Source organism: Gallus gallus, chromosome 9 (assembly GCF_016699485.2).
Source record: "Gallus gallus isolate bGalGal1 chromosome 9, bGalGal1.mat.broiler.GRCg7b, whole genome shotgun sequence".
In the NCBI taxonomy this organism is placed as follows: Eukaryota; Metazoa; Chordata; class Aves; order Galliformes; family Phasianidae; genus Gallus; species Gallus gallus.
This window is the reverse complement of record NC_052540.1, coordinates 4932272-4949647: the sequence shown is the minus strand read 5'-3', so window position 1 is coordinate 4949647 and position 17376 is coordinate 4932272. Positions and strand designations below refer to the sequence as shown.

General features: G+C 46.0%; 2 long non-coding RNA genes across 52 annotated transcripts in view; one reads left to right on the top strand and one right to left on the bottom strand.

Moving 5' to 3' along the window:
* The window catches only part of LOC124417089, a 102109-nt gene extending 86382 nt beyond the window's left edge, over window positions 1-15727 (top strand). For 40 of the 50 annotated variants that reach the window (XR_006930867.1, XR_006930878.1, XR_006930873.1 and 37 more), the window contains one exon: window positions 9052-15727. This is a non-coding gene — a long non-coding RNA (uncharacterized LOC124417089). The remainder of the gene's footprint in view (window positions 1-9051) is intronic. The other 10 variants (XR_006930856.1, XR_006930877.1, XR_006930882.1 and 7 more) reach the window with 10 other exon arrangements.
* Window positions 6339-13017, bottom strand: LOC107051858. Of its 2 annotated transcripts, none has more exons than XR_006930852.1 (4): window positions 12096-13017; window positions 10959-11285; window positions 8604-8722; window positions 6339-7555 (listed from the first exon to the last, which is right to left on the bottom strand). It is a non-coding gene; the product is annotated as an uncharacterized LOC107051858 (long non-coding RNA). The 2 variants fall into 2 exon arrangements; XR_006930851.1 differs by having other exon boundaries at window positions 6339-7135.
* Window positions 15728-17376: the final 1649 nt, after the last annotated feature.

The following is a 17376-nucleotide window of genomic DNA, read 5'->3' as shown; positions in this document are numbered from 1 at the left end:
ATGTATATAGGGGTGTATGTATATAGGGGTGTATGTATATAGGGGTGTATGTATATAGGGGTGTATGTATATAGGGGTGTATGTATATAGGGGTGTATGTATATAGGGGTGTATGTATATAGGGGTGTATGTATATAGGGGTGTATGTATATAGGGGTGTATGTATATAGGGGTGTATGTATATAGGGGTGTATGTATATAGGGGTGTATGTATATAGGGGTGTATGTATATAGGGGTGTATGTATATAGGGGTGTATGTATATAGGGGTGTATGTATATAGGGGTGTATGTATATAGGGGTGTATGTATATAGGGGTGTATGTATATAGGGGTGTATGTATATAGGGGTGTATGTATATAGGGGTGTATGTATATAGGGGTGTATGTATATAGGGGTGTATGTATATAGGGGTGTATGTATATAGGGGTGTATGTATATAGGGGTGTATGTATATAGGGGTGTATGTATATAGGGGTGTATGTATATAGGGGTGTATGTATATAGGGGTGTATGTATATAGGGGTGTATGTATATAGGGGTGTATGTATATAGGGGTGTATGTATATAGGGGTGTATGTATATAGGGGTGTATGTATATAGGGGTGTATGTATATAGGGGTGTATGTATATAGGGGTGTATGTATATAGGGGTGTATGTATATAGGGGTGTATGTATATAGGGGTGTATGTATATAGGGGTGTATGTATATAGGGGTGTATGTATATAGGGGTGTATGTATATAGGGGTGTATGTATATAGGGGTGTATGTATATAGGGGTGTATGTATATAGGGGTGTATGTATATAGGGGTGTATGTATATAGGGGTGTATGTATATAGGGGTGTATGTATATAGGGGTGTATGTATATAGGGGTGTATGTATATAGGGGTGTATGTATATAGGGGTGTATGTATATAGGGGTGTATGTATATAGGGGTGTATGTATATAGGGGTGTATGTATATAGGGGTGTATGTATATAGGGGTGTATGTATATAGGGGTGTATGTATATAGGGGTGTATGTATATAGGGGTGTATGTATATAGGGGTGTATGTATATAGGGGTGTATGTATATAGGGGTGTATGTATATAGGGGTGTATGTATATAGGGGTGTATGTATATAGGGGTGTATGTATATAGGGGTGTATGTATATAGGGGTGTATGTATATAGGGGTGTATGTATATAGGGGTGTATGTATATAGGGGTGTATGTATATAGGGGTGTATGTATATAGGGGTGTATGTATATAGGGGTGTATGTATATAGGGGTGTATGTATATAGGGGTGTATGTATATAGGGGTGTATGTATATAGGGGTGTATGTATATAGGGGTGTATGTATATAGGGGTGTATGTATATAGGGGTGTATGTATATAGGGGTGTATGTATATAGGGGTGTATGTATATAGGGGTGTATGTATATAGGGGTGTATGTATATAGGGGTGTATGTATATAGGGGTGTATGTATATAGGGGTGTATGTATATAGGGGTGTATGTATATAGGGGTGTATGTATATAGGGGTGTATGTATATAGGGGTGTATGTATATAGGGGTGTATGTATATAGGGGTGTATGTATATAGGGGTGTATGTATATAGGGGTGTATGTATATAGGGGTGTATGTATATAGGGGTGTATGTATATAGGGGTGTATGTATATAGGGGTGTATGTATATAGGGGTGTATGTATATAGGGGTGTATGTATATAGGGGTGTATGTATATAGGGGTGTATGTATATAGGGGTGTATGTATATAGGGGTGTATGTATATAGGGGTGTATGTATATAGGGGTGTATGTATATAGGGGTGTATGTATATAGGGGTGTATGTATATAGGGGTGTATGTATATAGGGGTGTATGTATATAGGGGTGTATGTATATAGGGGTGTATGTATATAGGGGTGTATGTATATAGGGGTGTATGTATATAGGGGTGTATGTATATAGGGGTGTATGTATATAGGGGTGTATGTATATAGGGGTGTATGTATATAGGGGTGTATGTATATAGGGGTGTATGTATATAGGGGTGTATGTATATAGGGGTGTATGTATATAGGGGTGTATGTATATAGGGGTGTATGTATATAGGGGTGTATGTATATAGGGGTGTATGTATATAGGGGTGTATGTATATAGGGGTGTATGTATATAGGGGTGTATGTATATAGGGGTGTATGTATATAGGGGTGTATGTATATAGGGGTGTATGTATATAGGGGTGTATGTATATAGGGGTGTATGTATATAGGGGTGTATGTATATAGGGGTGTATGTATATAGGGGTGTATGTATATAGGGGTGTATGTATATAGGGGTGTATGTATATAGGGGTGTATGTATATAGGGGTGTATGTATATAGGGGTGTATGTATATAGGGGTGTATGTATATAGGGGTGTATGTATATAGGGGTGTATGTATATAGGGGTGTATGTATATAGGGGTGTATGTATATAGGGGTGTATGTATATAGGGGTGTATGTATATAGGGGTGTATGTATATAGGGGTGTATGTATATAGGGGTGTATGTATATAGGGGTGTATGTATATAGGGGTGTATGTATATAGGGGTGTATGTATATAGGGGTGTATGTATATAGGGGTGTATGTATATAGGGGTGTATGTATATAGGGGTGTATGTATATAGGGGTGTATGTATATAGGGGTGTATGTATATAGGGGTGTATGTATATAGGGGTGTATGTATATAGGGGTGTATGTATATAGGGGTGTATGTATATAGGGGTGTATGTATATAGGGGTGTATGTATATAGGGGTGTATGTATATAGGGGTGTATGTATATAGGGGTGTATGTATATAGGGGTGTATGTATATAGGGGTGTATGTATATAGGGGTGTATGTATATAGGGGTGTATGTATATAGGGGTGTATGTATATAGGGGTGTATGTATATAGGGGTGTATGTATATAGGGGTGTATGTATATAGGGGTGTATGTATATAGGGGTGTATGTATATAGGGGTGTATGTATATAGGGGTGTATGTATATAGGGGTGTATGTATATAGGGGTGTATGTATATAGGGGTGTATGTATATAGGGGTGTATGTATATAGGGGTGTATGTATATAGGGGTGTATGTATATAGGGGTGTATGTATATAGGGGTGTATGTATATAGGGGTGTATGTATATAGGGGTGTATGTATATAGGGGTGTATGTATATAGGGGTGTATGTATATAGGGGTGTATGTATATAGGGGTGTATGTATATAGGGGTGTATGTATATAGGGGTGTATGTATATAGGGGTGTATGTATATAGGGGTGTATGTATATAGGGGTGTATGTATATAGGGGTGTATGTATATAGGGGTGTATGTATATAGGGGTGTATGTATATAGGGGTGTATGTATATAGGGGTGTATGTATATAGGGGTGTATGTATATAGGGGTGTATGTATATAGGGGTGTATGTATATAGGGGTGTATGTATATAGGGGTGTATGTATATAGGGGTGTATGTATATAGGGGTGTATGTATATAGGGGTGTATGTATATAGGGGTGTATGTATATAGGGGTGTATGTATATAGGGGTGTATGTATATAGGGGTGTATGTATATAGGGGTGTATGTATATAGGGGTGTATGTATATAGGGGTGTATGTATATAGGGGTGTATGTATATAGGGGTGTATGTATATAGGGGTGTATGTATATAGGGGTGTATGTATATAGGGGTGTATGTATATAGGGGTGTATGTATATAGGGGTGTATGTATATAGGGGTGTATGTATATAGGGGTGTATGTATATAGGGGTGTATGTATATAGGGGTGTATGTATATAGGGGTGTATGTATATAGGGGTGTATGTATATAGGGGTGTATGTATATAGGGGTGTATGTATATAGGGGTGTATGTATATAGGGGTGTATGTATATAGGGGTGTATGTATATAGGGGTGTATGTATATAGGGGTGTATGTATATAGGGGTGTATGTATATAGGGGTGTATGTATATAGGGGTGTATGTATATAGGGGTGTATGTATATAGGGGTGTATGTATATAGGGGTGTATGTATATAGGGGTGTATGTATATAGGGGTGTATGTATATAGGGGTGTATGTATATAGGGGTGTATGTATATAGGGGTGTATGTATATAGGGGTGTATGTATATAGGGGTGTATGTATATAGGGGTGTATGTATATAGGGGTGTATGTATATAGGGGTGTATGTATATAGGGGTGTATGTATATAGGGGTGTATGTATATAGGGGTGTATGTATATAGGGGTGTATGTATATAGGGGTGTATGTATATAGGGGTGTATGTATATAGGGGTGTATGTATATAGGGGTGTATGTATATAGGGGTGTATGTATATAGGGGTGTATGTATATAGGGGTGTATGTATATAGGGGTGTATGTATATAGGGGTGTATGTATATAGGGGTGTATGTATATAGGGGTGTATGTATATAGGGGTGTATGTATATAGGGGTGTATGTATATAGGGGTGTATGTATATAGGGGTGTATGTATATAGGGGTGTATGTATATAGGGGTGTATGTATATAGGGGTGTATGTATATAGGGGTGTATGTATATAGGGGTGTATGTATATAGGGGTGTATGTATATAGGGGTGTATGTATATAGGGGTGTATGTATATAGGGGTGTATGTATATAGGGGTGTATGTATATAGGGGTGTATGTATATAGGGGTGTATGTATATAGGGGTGTATGTATATAGGGGTGTATGTATATAGGGGTGTATGTATATAGGGGTGTATGTATATAGGGGTGTATGTATATAGGGGTGTATGTATATAGGGGTGTATGTATATAGGGGTGTATGTATATAGGGGTGTATGTATATAGGGGTGTATGTATATAGGGGTGTATGTATATAGGGGTGTATGTATATAGGGGTGTATGTATATAGGGGTGTATGTATATAGGGGTGTATGTATATAGGGGTGTATGTATATAGGGGTGTATGTATATAGGGGTGTATGTATATAGGGGTGTATGTATATAGGGGTGTATGTATATAGGGGTGTATGTATATAGGGGTGTATGTATATAGGGGTGTATGTATATAGGGGTGTATGTATATAGGGGTGTATGTATATAGGGGTGTACTGTATATAGGGGTGTACTGTATATAGGGGTGTATGTATATAGGGGTGTATGTATATAGGGGTGTACTGTATATAGGGGTGTACTGTATATAGGGGTGTACTGTATATAGGGGTGTACGTATATAGGGGTGTATGTATATAGGGGTGTACGTATATAGGGGTGTACGTATATAGGGGTGTACGTATATAGGGGTGTACGTATATAGGGGTGTACGTATATAGGGGTGTACGTATATAGGGGTGTACGTATATAGGGGTGTACGTATATAGGGGTGTACGTATATAGGGGTGTACGTATATAGGGGTGTACGTATATAGGGGTGTACGTATATAGGGGTGTACGTATATAGGGGTGTACGTATATAGGGGTGTACGTATATAGGGGTGTACGTATATAGGGGTGTACGTATATAGGGGTGTACGTATATAGGGGTGTACGTATATAGGGGTGTACGTATATAGGGGTGTACGTATATAGGGGTGTACGTATATAGGGGTGTACGTATATAGGGGTGTACGTATATAGGGGTGTACGTATATAGGGGTGTACGTATATAGGGGTGTACGTATATAGGGGTGTACGTATATAGGGGTGTACGTATATAGGGGTGTACGTATATAGGGTGTACGTATATAGGGGTGTACGTATATAGGGGTGTACGTATATAGGGGTGTACGTATATAGGGGTGTACGTATATAGGGGTGTACGTATATAGGGGTGTACGTATATAGGGTGTACGTATATAGGGGTGTACGTATATAGGGGTGTACGTATATAGGGGTGTACGTATATAGGGGTGTACGTATATAGGGGTGTACGTATATAGGGGTGTACGTATATAGGGGTGTACGTATATAGGGGTGTACGTATATAGGGGTGTACGTATATAGGGGTGTACGTATATAGGGGTGTACGTATATAGGGGTGTACGTATATAGGGGTGTACGTATATAGGGGTGTACGTATACAGGGGTGTACGTATACAGGGGTGTACGTATACAGGGGTGTACGTATACAGGGGTGTACGTATACAGGGGTGTACGTATACAGGGGTGTACGTATACAGGGGTGTACGTATACAGGGGTGTACGTATACAGGGGTGTACGTATACAGGGGTGTACGTATACAGGGGTGTACGTATACAGGGGTGTACGTATACAGGGGTGTACGTATACAGGGGTGTACGTATACAGGGGTGTACGTATACACACACATCCTTTACTTTGTCTTTTTGGTGTCTAATAGCCTTCAGTGCTAAGTGAACATCTTCTTTTCACTTTGTTAAACATAAAGTTTAATGTCTAGTCTCTCTGAGGCTGGTTTCCACCTTTAAAGATGAGCACTTAAGTCCTACCCTGTCTGCTGAGGGATCTCTGTGCATTTTTCTGCTGCTGGAATGCCCGAAGAGCCAACCCACATCTTCCACAGTCACTGCCTTTTTTGATTAGTTTCTTACACACCCAGCGATACTCCAGTCTTCACTATTCATACAGTTCTCATGGACACAGGTCGGGATAGATTTATTCCATAAGAGGCAGCCTAGGAATTGTATTCTGTGAGACAGATAACCCAAATTTATGGTAAGTCAAAGTCATTTCAAGTTTTGCTTATACATAATTTCCTACTCTTTTCCCTGCGGTGTTTAATCCTCAGTGATTAATTACACTGTGATTTACTGAGGTCAGAATAGATGGGGCGAGAGAGAGCCACGCACAAAATAATAATCATTTTTCACTCTTTTTCATCTAAGTGGTTATCCTTCAAATACTGGCAGTGGGAGTTATTTTCATTGGCTGTAATTAGTCCCGTAGGAGGATTATTATCTGTCTTACTGTGGATAAGAAAGAAAAGGTAATTTGCACAGTGCTGCTGCCTTCATTCATCCGAGCGCTGTCGTTGCCATTGGAGGCTGCTGGGATTACGGGGGTGACCAGACTCCCTCCTGCCCCTCAGGCCAAAGCCAGACAAAGCGGTGGTGACATCAACCCAGCAGCCCTGCACAGGTTTTGAAAACAAAAATCAAACAAACAAACAAAAAATGAGCACCGGTACATTGATTTGGAAATCACCCCTATCCTTCCTGCGCAGGTGTAGCATCGGCGAGGCTCTGTGTGCCCCACACAGGGTAAGGTTCCCTCTGCCATGTCCTCCCAAAGCCTCGAGCCATCCTCGGCGTTGTCTGTCTGGGCTCTATTTTGGGGCAGCTGTGCCTCAGCCTGAACTACGGCTACCCGAACAAAAGCTGTTTGCGCTGTGATACCATTCAGATCTCCCCAGGAAGGTCCATGTGCCACCCTGTGGATAAAATACAGATAAACTCAACCCAGGAGGAGGTGCCACGGCCATCACCGTCTTTCGAAGTCTTAGTCCTGCCCTCAAGGCTCAGCTCTTCCAAGGAACCCCGGCTGTTTCCATCTGCAAAGGATGCATAACGGCAGTTTCAACTTTTCATGCAGCAGAGGCACTTTTCAATCCTTTTTTTAAATGGCTGCAGGAGCAGTGGGGACACCAGGCATCCTGCACATCACAAGTGCTCACAACAGTGCTCATCTCACATGGTCTCATCTCAGGTGACAAGCCCTAGGATGTGAGGAAACAGCTGTTGGGATGGGCTGCCCAGGGAGGTGGTAGAGGTCCCATCCCTGAGGGTATTTAAGAGACGTGTGGCTATGGTACACAAGGTTTGGTAGTGGTCTTGGCTGTGCCAGGCGATGGTTAAACCTGACAATAGATCTTTCCCAATCCTGTGAGCTGGTTCCTCCCTCCCATAGTGCAGCCAAGAGACCGGGAAGCCTCTAAAGCCCTCTGAAGGCTGTAGTATTTCTCCCTGTGCATAAGGTGTTCCACTAGCCCTAAAATCACACTTTGTCCCAGACAAGAAACCAAGTGCCAAGAATTCTGTGGTCATGGAAGAAATGTGCAGCTGCTCCTGCTGGAGCCTCCGCAGCCCCCTGCCCGCAAGCGTGCTCGCTTCCTTCCAGAAAGGTTTCTCAATCTGGAGAATAATTGGGTTTTTTGTTCCTCAAATTAATCCCAACTATTTTTAAATCAGTTTCCATCTCTGCTCCCTGCTGCTAACTCGGCTGCGGCATCAGCCAGAAAGCCTCCAGCTGCAGGGAGCAGGGCCTGGGGAGCTGCCTGGCCCTGCACAAGGTGCTGGTGCCAAGCTGTGATCTTAGTGGTCATTTCCAACCATAATTATTCCACGTTTCTATGATTTACAAAGCCCAGAGGGGCTCAGTAACTGCCCCCCTGCACGTAGAAGACACCCAGACCCCAGCAGCCATACCAGCATGAAGTTGGCTATGTGCCACCCTGCTGATCCCTGCGATGCATCCAGTTCCTCGTGGCACACTGCGAGGGCTGAGAGGCATAAGTTCCCCAGAGACAGAGCGGCATTGCTGTGCCTTTTTGCCTTATCACCTGCCCTCTGAGGCTGATTTCTAACACCAGCAGTGCTTACCTTGGTCTGAAGATCTTTCCTTCTCTCTGGTTCTGGACACCACCGAGCAATCACTGCAGCTATTGCTGACAACACATCTTGTGTATTTTCACAGCAACGTGATGACTCCTCTGTTGTTTCTGCACAGTATGTAGTAACAAAACCAATCAGTAATTTACTGTGTTCACAATGACCTCTATTTAAACCTGTTCTTACTGTTTGCTGCCTTAGACTCTCATCCTTCTCCTGCCCATAACATCCATTACCACACCACATGAACACTGTGCTGGAATAAACCTGAGCTGCCTTCCTGACCATCCTAGAACCAGCAGTAAAGAATGGGCCACCTGGGCCAGATGTGTGCACTCCCTTTACCTGGAAGTTACCCAGACAAAATTCAAGTAGAAGCCTGGTTAAGTCTTGCACACATCTTCTGCACGTGCCTTGAATACCAATATCTGCCCAGCAGGTCTCCAATTTCCCTCGCTGACCGTGGAAGTCACATATGTGAAGGCAGAAATGCTTCAGGGAGAACTGCAGAAGTGGGAGGACAGAGAAACCTTTTGGCCCTGCAGGATGAAAATAATCCCTTCTGACTGCTGGCAAAGAAACCCAAACCTGCCTTGCTTACCTGCAAAGCCATTTCCTGGCAGTATCGCATTGAAAACTGCAAGGTATGTTTTAGGCAGGGAGAAAAACCTTAAAAAGTGAAGGGAGTATTGCGTGCTATGGGTTTGTCTGCCTTTCTGCCCTTACCTGAAGCAGGAGCAAAGGGTCCTACGGGTTTCCTTTCCTAAAACAACCAAATGAATTCAATACGGCGCCTCTTCCCCAAAGCCCCCAGATCAAGTGCTCCTGCTGCAAACACCTCTTCTTCCCTTGTGGCATCCCCTCCCGCATGCCACAACCCGGCTGCTCCATCACACAGCCTGAGTGAAGCCTTACACCACCTGGTGGCTAAAAAGAATTAAATAAAAAAGAAATTGGAGCACGAGGAAACTATCATACAAATCTCAGATCACCTGCTGGAAATACAGTACTCACAGGTAAGTGCTGACTGCTAGGGAAACTTTCAACGGAAGTATTAACTTCTATATAGGTCCGTGTATACCTCTGATTTTAAGTCTGGCAGCAAGGGGGGGGGGTGTTTCCACTGCAGCATGAGTTCCCAGCCAGCACAACGTGTCCACGAGGCCGTCCATCAGCTCTGCCTGCAGCCGCCTCTTGGAGGAGGAGGAGGAGGTGGTGCGGCTGCCTCTGCCTGTGCTCAGCCCCCGGGTGAGCTCCCTCATTTTGGCTGCTGTGTGAGCAACGTTATCCTTTCTCCCTTATTTATTCATTTCTTTGTAATATACATTCCCCCAGGAAACTGCCTGGAACACCAAAGAGGATTTCCCATAGCTCACCACTGAAAAGCATCCCAACACCGAGAGCTGATCGTGCTGATTAAACCTCTGCTCACCGGCTTGTTCTGGATTCCTGTGCCCACAGCCCTCACCCTGCAAAGACAGCCATGCACCACTTCCAACACGTGAGACAGACACCAGCTAAATCAGTGGAGGCAGCTCAGAAATCACAGACCGTTAGTAATGCATTGATGGCTTTGAAGGATCACTGCATGAAACAGCACAGACCCTGTGGAGCAGTGCCCGTCTCCACAAATGCTTGCTTTACTCATCTTTCTGCTAGATAGACTGTTTTGATGCAGCAGGCAGACCAATTAAACTGGACTTAACCCTGTCAGACATCCCTTAGGCCAGCCATAAACTTAGAATCATAGTCACAGAATGGTATGGGTTGGGAGGGATCTCAAAGACCACCTAGTTCCACCCCTTGCTGTGGGCAAAACCCACAAGACAAGAAACCACAAGACAACCACGAAATCAGGCACCAGACCCAGCTGCCCAGGGCCCCATCCAACCTGGCCTTGAGCACCTGCAGGGATGGGGTAGGTTAGCTATGTGCTAAGCTTGACTGCGGCTTTCTTGGCCCCTGAGTAAATGCCAGCAATGCCCCTCTCAGAGCTAGAGCCCCAAACGGAGGAGTTTCCCTCCTGCAGCATCCCTGCCGAGTCCCTGCAAGGCAGGGCTGGTTGCTGAGCAGGGACAGGATGGGCCCCATGGCAGCCAGGACCCCTCGTTACGTGATGCAGCTTTTGTTTAACTCTCATTTCTCAGTATTTCCGATCTGATTTCTAGTCCAGGCTTGCCTCTGCCACCCCTCTCTGTTATTGTTCAGGGATCTGTGATCCAGAAAGCAGTCTGGATAAAGTAACCACCGCATCGAGTGCCTCCAGGCAAGGGCTACGTGAAGGTTAAAGAGATAAGAGAGACTCCCAGTCCGTAACTGCAGAGAGATAGCTGATAAGAGTCTCACCTGTGCTCTCCTTTCGCAGGAGGGGTTGGAAAGGGAGCCCCAAATCCCACGTAACCACTGCTTCAGGGAGAGAACACCCGTGGAGCACACAAAGCACAGCAGAGAGCGGGGGGCAGCCCGCAGCATCCCTGCAGGAGCACGCAGCAGTGGCTTCTTGGGAGCAAATCAGTTTGACGTTAGCATTCACCAGCGGTGTAACCAGCAGTACTGTGGGGTGGCTGACGAGGAGGCAAGCGTGCAGCCTTATCTGCTTTTCAGCACCTTCGATGACTGAGGAATAGACAGGTTGCTCCAGAAGTAACGCCTCCTCATTATTTATTATGGAAACTACAACAAAGAGCACAACAACACTGTTTGATAGAGCAAATTCTCAGCTACAGAACACTGTTTTTTTGTTGTTTTTTTTTTTTTTTTTTTTCCTGCATAGTTACCACCTCTAGCTGTGCATCTTCACCAGCATGGGAGAACTCAATGACACGGCTTTGCTTCACACACACTTGCACGCCAGGCGCCATTCCGTCAGGCTTCCTTCCATCTCTTACGCAGCAGCAAAATGTAATGGGATGCTGGTGGGAAGGTTCAATCTCTACTGCCATCCCACCAACATCACCTTGGACGTCCACCCGCGTGCCTTGGGCTGGGCCCTGCCCATCAGAGCCGAAGCACAGCACGATGGCTGTGCAGGCCCGTGTCCCCGGGTGAGGTTCTCAGGCCTGCTCTGCAGAGCGGGGCCCGCTGGGCCTTCTGAGAGCAAGCTGCTCTATAAATAGGCCATGAGAAACATCTCACGGGTTCAAAATTAGCAAGCAAAACACTGAGGTCTCAAATATCTCAGCAGGAGGTTTCACAATCTTTTTCCATGCTCTGACATAGCCCTATCCATGAGCGGAGGGCTGTGCCACAGGCAGGGCCGCACGTGGGGGCCCAGCTCAGGGACACACAGCATGTCAGGGTCCAAAGCATCCCCTGTGCACCACACAGGGAGCAAAGAGCGCTTTCTGGTCATGTGCCTCCTACTGCAGCCCCCCAAAAAGATAAATCACGGCTTTTGGCCTTGAAATAGCTGTTTACAACTGAATTACATTATGATAGAGGGAGCAAAAAAGCCAGGACAATTCACTCAGGTTTGGTAAATACCTGGACTTTCTCTGTTGCAGGAAGGTATTGTGAGTTGCTCTCTCAGCCCATGTTGGTTCATGCGTTGGTAAAACCATCCTCAGTGCCATTAAACTCCTCCAGGCTGTGCCCGAGTGCCTCAGGAGGCACCGAGCTGCAGTGCATTACACTTCCAGCTGCTGCGAGCTCTTACAGCAGGACTTCAGACCCACAGAAACCCATCACAGGCTCAAAGGCAGGAAGCAAAGAAAGCCTTGATGTGTTTCCCCTCATCTCATCTCTGGCATTTGCAGCATCTCCAACTGAAAAAAGATGAACGATGACTGCAGGTGACCACTTGTGGACCATCAGCTGAAGCGTGGAAATAATCAGGAATTTCACCAACGTGCATTTGGAGCGTGGTGACAATAAAGCAGCACCGGCTGAAGAACTTTGCTTTCCTTACCTTTGCTGAGAAACACGGTGATAATTAACATAGAAGGAGCACTTGACTGCTACCAGAAGAGCTCCCTGGGTCTTACCGAGCCCTTCATTAACCCACATACCAGAAGTGGTGCTTTCCTGCAGCCTGGGAAGAACCACTCTCTTGAAAAACACAATGAAACAAACCATCCACAAGCAGAACTGCAGTGGTTAAGCAGTTACAAGCCAAATCCACCCTACTTGCCTGAATCCACTGTGGTGTACTGAGATAAAACCCATTTGCTGGGACTGTTTAATCCAGATATGGACCCACAGCTTTAAAATTCTGAAATAAACCCATAAGGTCGATCTATCACACTACACTGCAAACGTAACTTCGCTTGACTGACGCTTCCTGAGGCAGCAAATTAGATCTATTGTTTATTTTAAAACTTACTGTTGGCCTGAGGCTTTGAATGTGAAAGAACGCCCGTAGAGATGGCCCTACACCTGCCCATCATCCAGAGACCCTGCTCACCCTGAGCTGAACCCATTCCCCATGGCATTTTCCAGGCCTCCACCTACCTGACTTCCCCTTTGGTGCCCAACCAGGGGAGAGGCGCAACCCCACATTGCCTCAGAGCGTTGCTCATTAACCTGGAAGGTCACAGACACGTCTGGCAAACAGACATTGGTGTTTCCAAGAACAAGACTGGGTGTTTGTTTTAGCTGTACTTCTCCAAATTCATTTCCAGATAAGGATGAAGCAATTAAGGCATGAAGCACAAAAACCCAGCTAGGCCTGTGGGAACACGTCTTCCGGCAACCAGGAAGAAAACAGCAGCAGCCATCGAGGCGGAGGTTTGTCTGCAGGATGAGCATGAGATGCAGGAGGCAGCACAGCACCCTCCTACACAACCAGCTCAGAGCCTGCAGCTCCCCGGGTCAGCCCTCAGCTCCGGCTCTGGGTCACCTCCGCACTCCAGCACTGCCCTGCTGCAGCTCCGGAGGGATTCCACCTGAGCTCTCTGTGCTGATAGCGCGTGGCCGGTTCACGTGCTGCTGCCCTTCAGACATCGACTCACCCTGTCACGACCTTTCCCCACACCAGCAGGCCATCCCAAAGCAAACACCATTTCCCTGCAGGGCAGTAAGGCCAGCAAACTCAGTTGCAGCTAAGGCAGCTATTCGCACCAGGGCATTCAAAGCAAGGCTGCAGCCACAGGCGCTGTGGATTTCACGGTGAGAATACCTCAAGCATCTTCACCTTCATCTTCCCACCAACCTCACCTAAGTATGCCTTTAAATAGCATTCTCTGTTCTGAAGAACAGATACTTATCTACCTGTGTTTCTCAACAACCAGGAAATAGCAATCCCAAGCTATCTGGGTAGCAAACCATTTCTTTAGCAGGTTTGTGCTGGAGCACCGTGCTCCTTGCATGGCCAGCCCTTCTCCTGAGCAGGACAGAAGAGTCCCCCATTGCCTCCCCAAGCATCCAGCTTCCTGCAGTAAATACACACGTCCAGCTGCTCTGTAAAGAAGCCATAGCCCAGAGACACACCACACACATCTCTTCTTCCTTTTGGCCCATTTCAGTTCGAGATCAGAGTGTTTTTATCATTACTGCTCGTCGCAGCAAGGAGCAATGCTGGATAAATTAATCTCTAATTGGAGAAGTGACTCAGAGATGAAGAGAGGCACAGAGTCCTGGGAGAATAACTGCTAATAGCTCCAGCTTCCAGGGAGAAAGCGTGCCAGAAAATTAGAATTAGGGGGAAAAAAAAAGGGATGTGAACATGGCTCACCCCTCCTGCACATATTTAAATGGCTGAGATGAGAACTAAAATGGCTGTACTTTCCCAAGTGATGGCAAACAGACAGGACCCCATACCCCAGCACGTCTCCTGCACGCCCGTGGTGAGGAAGAGGGCAGCCAGCTTCTTGCCTCTTCCTCTCATATAGGTGTATGCACACCTCACGTGGCAATAAAGGCCAGCAGAGCAGAAGCAGACTCCTTATGTGACATTGAACACCACAAACCCAGCTATGTGAGGAGCACAGCGGCACATCAGCGCGGAGCATCTCGCTCAGGTTAAGGCAGCAGGCACGGAGACCCTCAGCTTTGTGAATGGAAACCAATTCCCAAACACTGCAGGATCTCTGTTGTGTGTTCAGTTCAGCAGAACGGCTTTTACATGCTAACCCTGCAGCAAAACTGCACTGACACCGATGGCTGCCAGCCCGGACCCGGAGTGCTGAGCTGCAGGAGAGGCACTGCTTAAATGCCATTTCCTTGAAACCCAATTCGCAGCGCTCCCCTTCTCACAGAAAATGCCATTTCTTGCTAACTTCTACCATGTATTTGTCAAGGTTTTTCATTTTTAGTGCTTGCCAATGCCGTCAGAGCAAGCACCTTCCCCCAGCATGGGATGAGCTGCAGCGAGGGCTGTCGGGCTGGCTGCACCCTGGGGACCCTGCCACAGCTTCAGCCTGGCCAGGGCCCTCATACTTCAAGCGTGAGGTACATCAGCAGGTAAATAGAGAGCAAATTTTTAACCTGCAGTTAAGCAAGAGGTGGTGTGGGACTCTCCAGCTTTGAGCAAGCAGTGACTCCTGAGGGGTGCTTTAGGTGCGTGGTCAGACCGATGGCACCAACTCAACGCTCACAGCAGCAGTGCAACACGCAGCAGTGCTGCAAAGGCCCTGCAGCCTCAGCCCTCTGTGGGAGCAAAACATGAACCGTTTCTGGGCTTTGCCGATCTCTGAACCATGACCTCATCACAATCAAAATCTTTAAGCCAGGGGAATAGTCAGGCGTTGCCAACTGCTCCCGAATTTAGTGTCAAGAACCACCGTTCTCCCAGAGAGAAGATGGAATGGGGCAGGGTGGAGTGGGATGGGATGGCTAACCTGGCTGCTTATCACACCCACCTATCAAATACGTTCGAGTTCAAAGCTGTTTGCAGGAGTCTAAGAGGAGCAGGGGTGCCGCTGTGACCTTTGCCAAAATGAAAATCAAATCCTGAGCAGCACACACTTAGGTGTGTGTCTTCTTTGCAGTGTACACGTAGGACATGGCCCATCTCCAGGGATCTCCTAGTGACCTGTTCCAGCAGGGTCCCACAATGGCATGCATCCACTGTTGACTTTAGAAAGTGGATGAAAGCCACGTATTTTGATAGGCTCTGATTCCTTAAGGCAAAAGAAAAGAAAGCAGAACAAAAGAATAAAGGATAAAACCGTATCAACTTTCAGTCTCAAAAGGCTGTTTTGTTCTTAACACAGCTCCAAACTGTGACAAACTTTCAGGACTTCAAGGCAGTCAGCTGAAAAAAAAAAACCCCACATTTGCATTTCTGTATTATTTCTTCTGCTAACCATGCAGAGGGACTGTCTGTATCCAGAGAGCCAAGGGCTTTTACTGCACGGCCTGCAGTGCTCATCAGCTTTGGGCTCCTGAAAACAAACTTCAGTCCTGTAAAAAGATTAGGTCTAATAAGAGCCCAACACGAAGGCTGTTCAATGTGGGCCTATAAGTTGCTGTTTTCTCTCAGTTATGGCTCACGCTGTGCCTTTCTCCCAGGCTGACCTCTTCCAACCGAGTTAGGTAAGCGCTGTCTGAACAAGTACAAAAGGGAAGCATATGGATGCTGCCTACGTGGTAGCGATTCCAGTTGGACTGGATGACCATAGAGGTCTTTTCCAACCTCGGTGATTCTGTGACTGCTTTCCTCTCAAACTCCCAAACCCCACTGCCTGAGCTTAAGGGCTGGATCTGGAGCCCTCCAAGCCCCAGAAGGCCCGCAGGCCGTCACGGTGATGTGACCTGCCCACAGTTGCACAGCACACACTTGGGTTAATATTACAGCTCTGTCAAAGAACCGACGAACTGAATTTAAAGCCGTTTCCTGTATTGTCCCTTTCATGGCAAACAGCGCTGAAAATAGCCTTGACGTACCACTTCCTCCTTCACACATACCACCAGAGCTACGCACTCGCTGTTTTTTCCCCGCTGCACTAAGAGTACATTTTCTACCACAGAGGCTGCTGCTGTATTGTACAAAAAAGGGGCAAAAATAAAGAGGAACGTCCCATCAACCACCCCCTGCTGCTGGCTGCTCCCTTTGCCCCGATGCCACAGCACAGGCACAGCCACCAGCAGGCCCAACAGGTCACCATTTCACCACAGCAGGTCGCACGAAGGAGAAGGGTCCTGTTTCCTTTCCTGTGCAGATACCCAGGACCCCACGAATCCTATCACAAAACCACAGAATGACTTGGCTCGGGAAGGACCTCGAAGGCCATCCAGTTCCAGCTCCTCTTGCCACCCACCAGATGAGGTGCCCAGCGCTCCCCCCAACCCAGCCTTGAAGGCCCCATCCCGAATCCCTCCTCTCTAAGAAGACACTGAGATGGTTTCTACCATTTATAGCTGTCTGCAGCAGTGATTCTTTGAGCTCCTGTTGGTCTGTCAGTGCAAGCTGCTTTCCACTCCAGGGTCTTTACCAACCCACGGGAGACGTCAGGATTCTTTAGAACTGCAACTGAATGCCCAGGCTAAAACTTTTCTCTAACTGAAAAGCTTCTTTTTTTTTAGCAGTTTATAATTGTGTGGGCTCCTGGAAGTGCTGCACTATTGTTTTTGCAAAGGACTCCAGGGCCAGGCAGAAAAACAGCTTTCAAAGCACGCTGGCCTTCAAAACAGGCTGCACGCTCAGCACTGGCACGCAGACAGCAAAACAAGTTCAGTGCACTTTGGGAAGTATCTGTTTCTGTTTAAAGAGATCTAGTTTCCACCAGCAGTTACTTGCAGCAAACTACAGCACTTTCAGTCAAGTCCCTCCGCTCCTCCCCTTCTCTCTCCCCATCTAATTCTGTATCACATTGAAAATCACTTT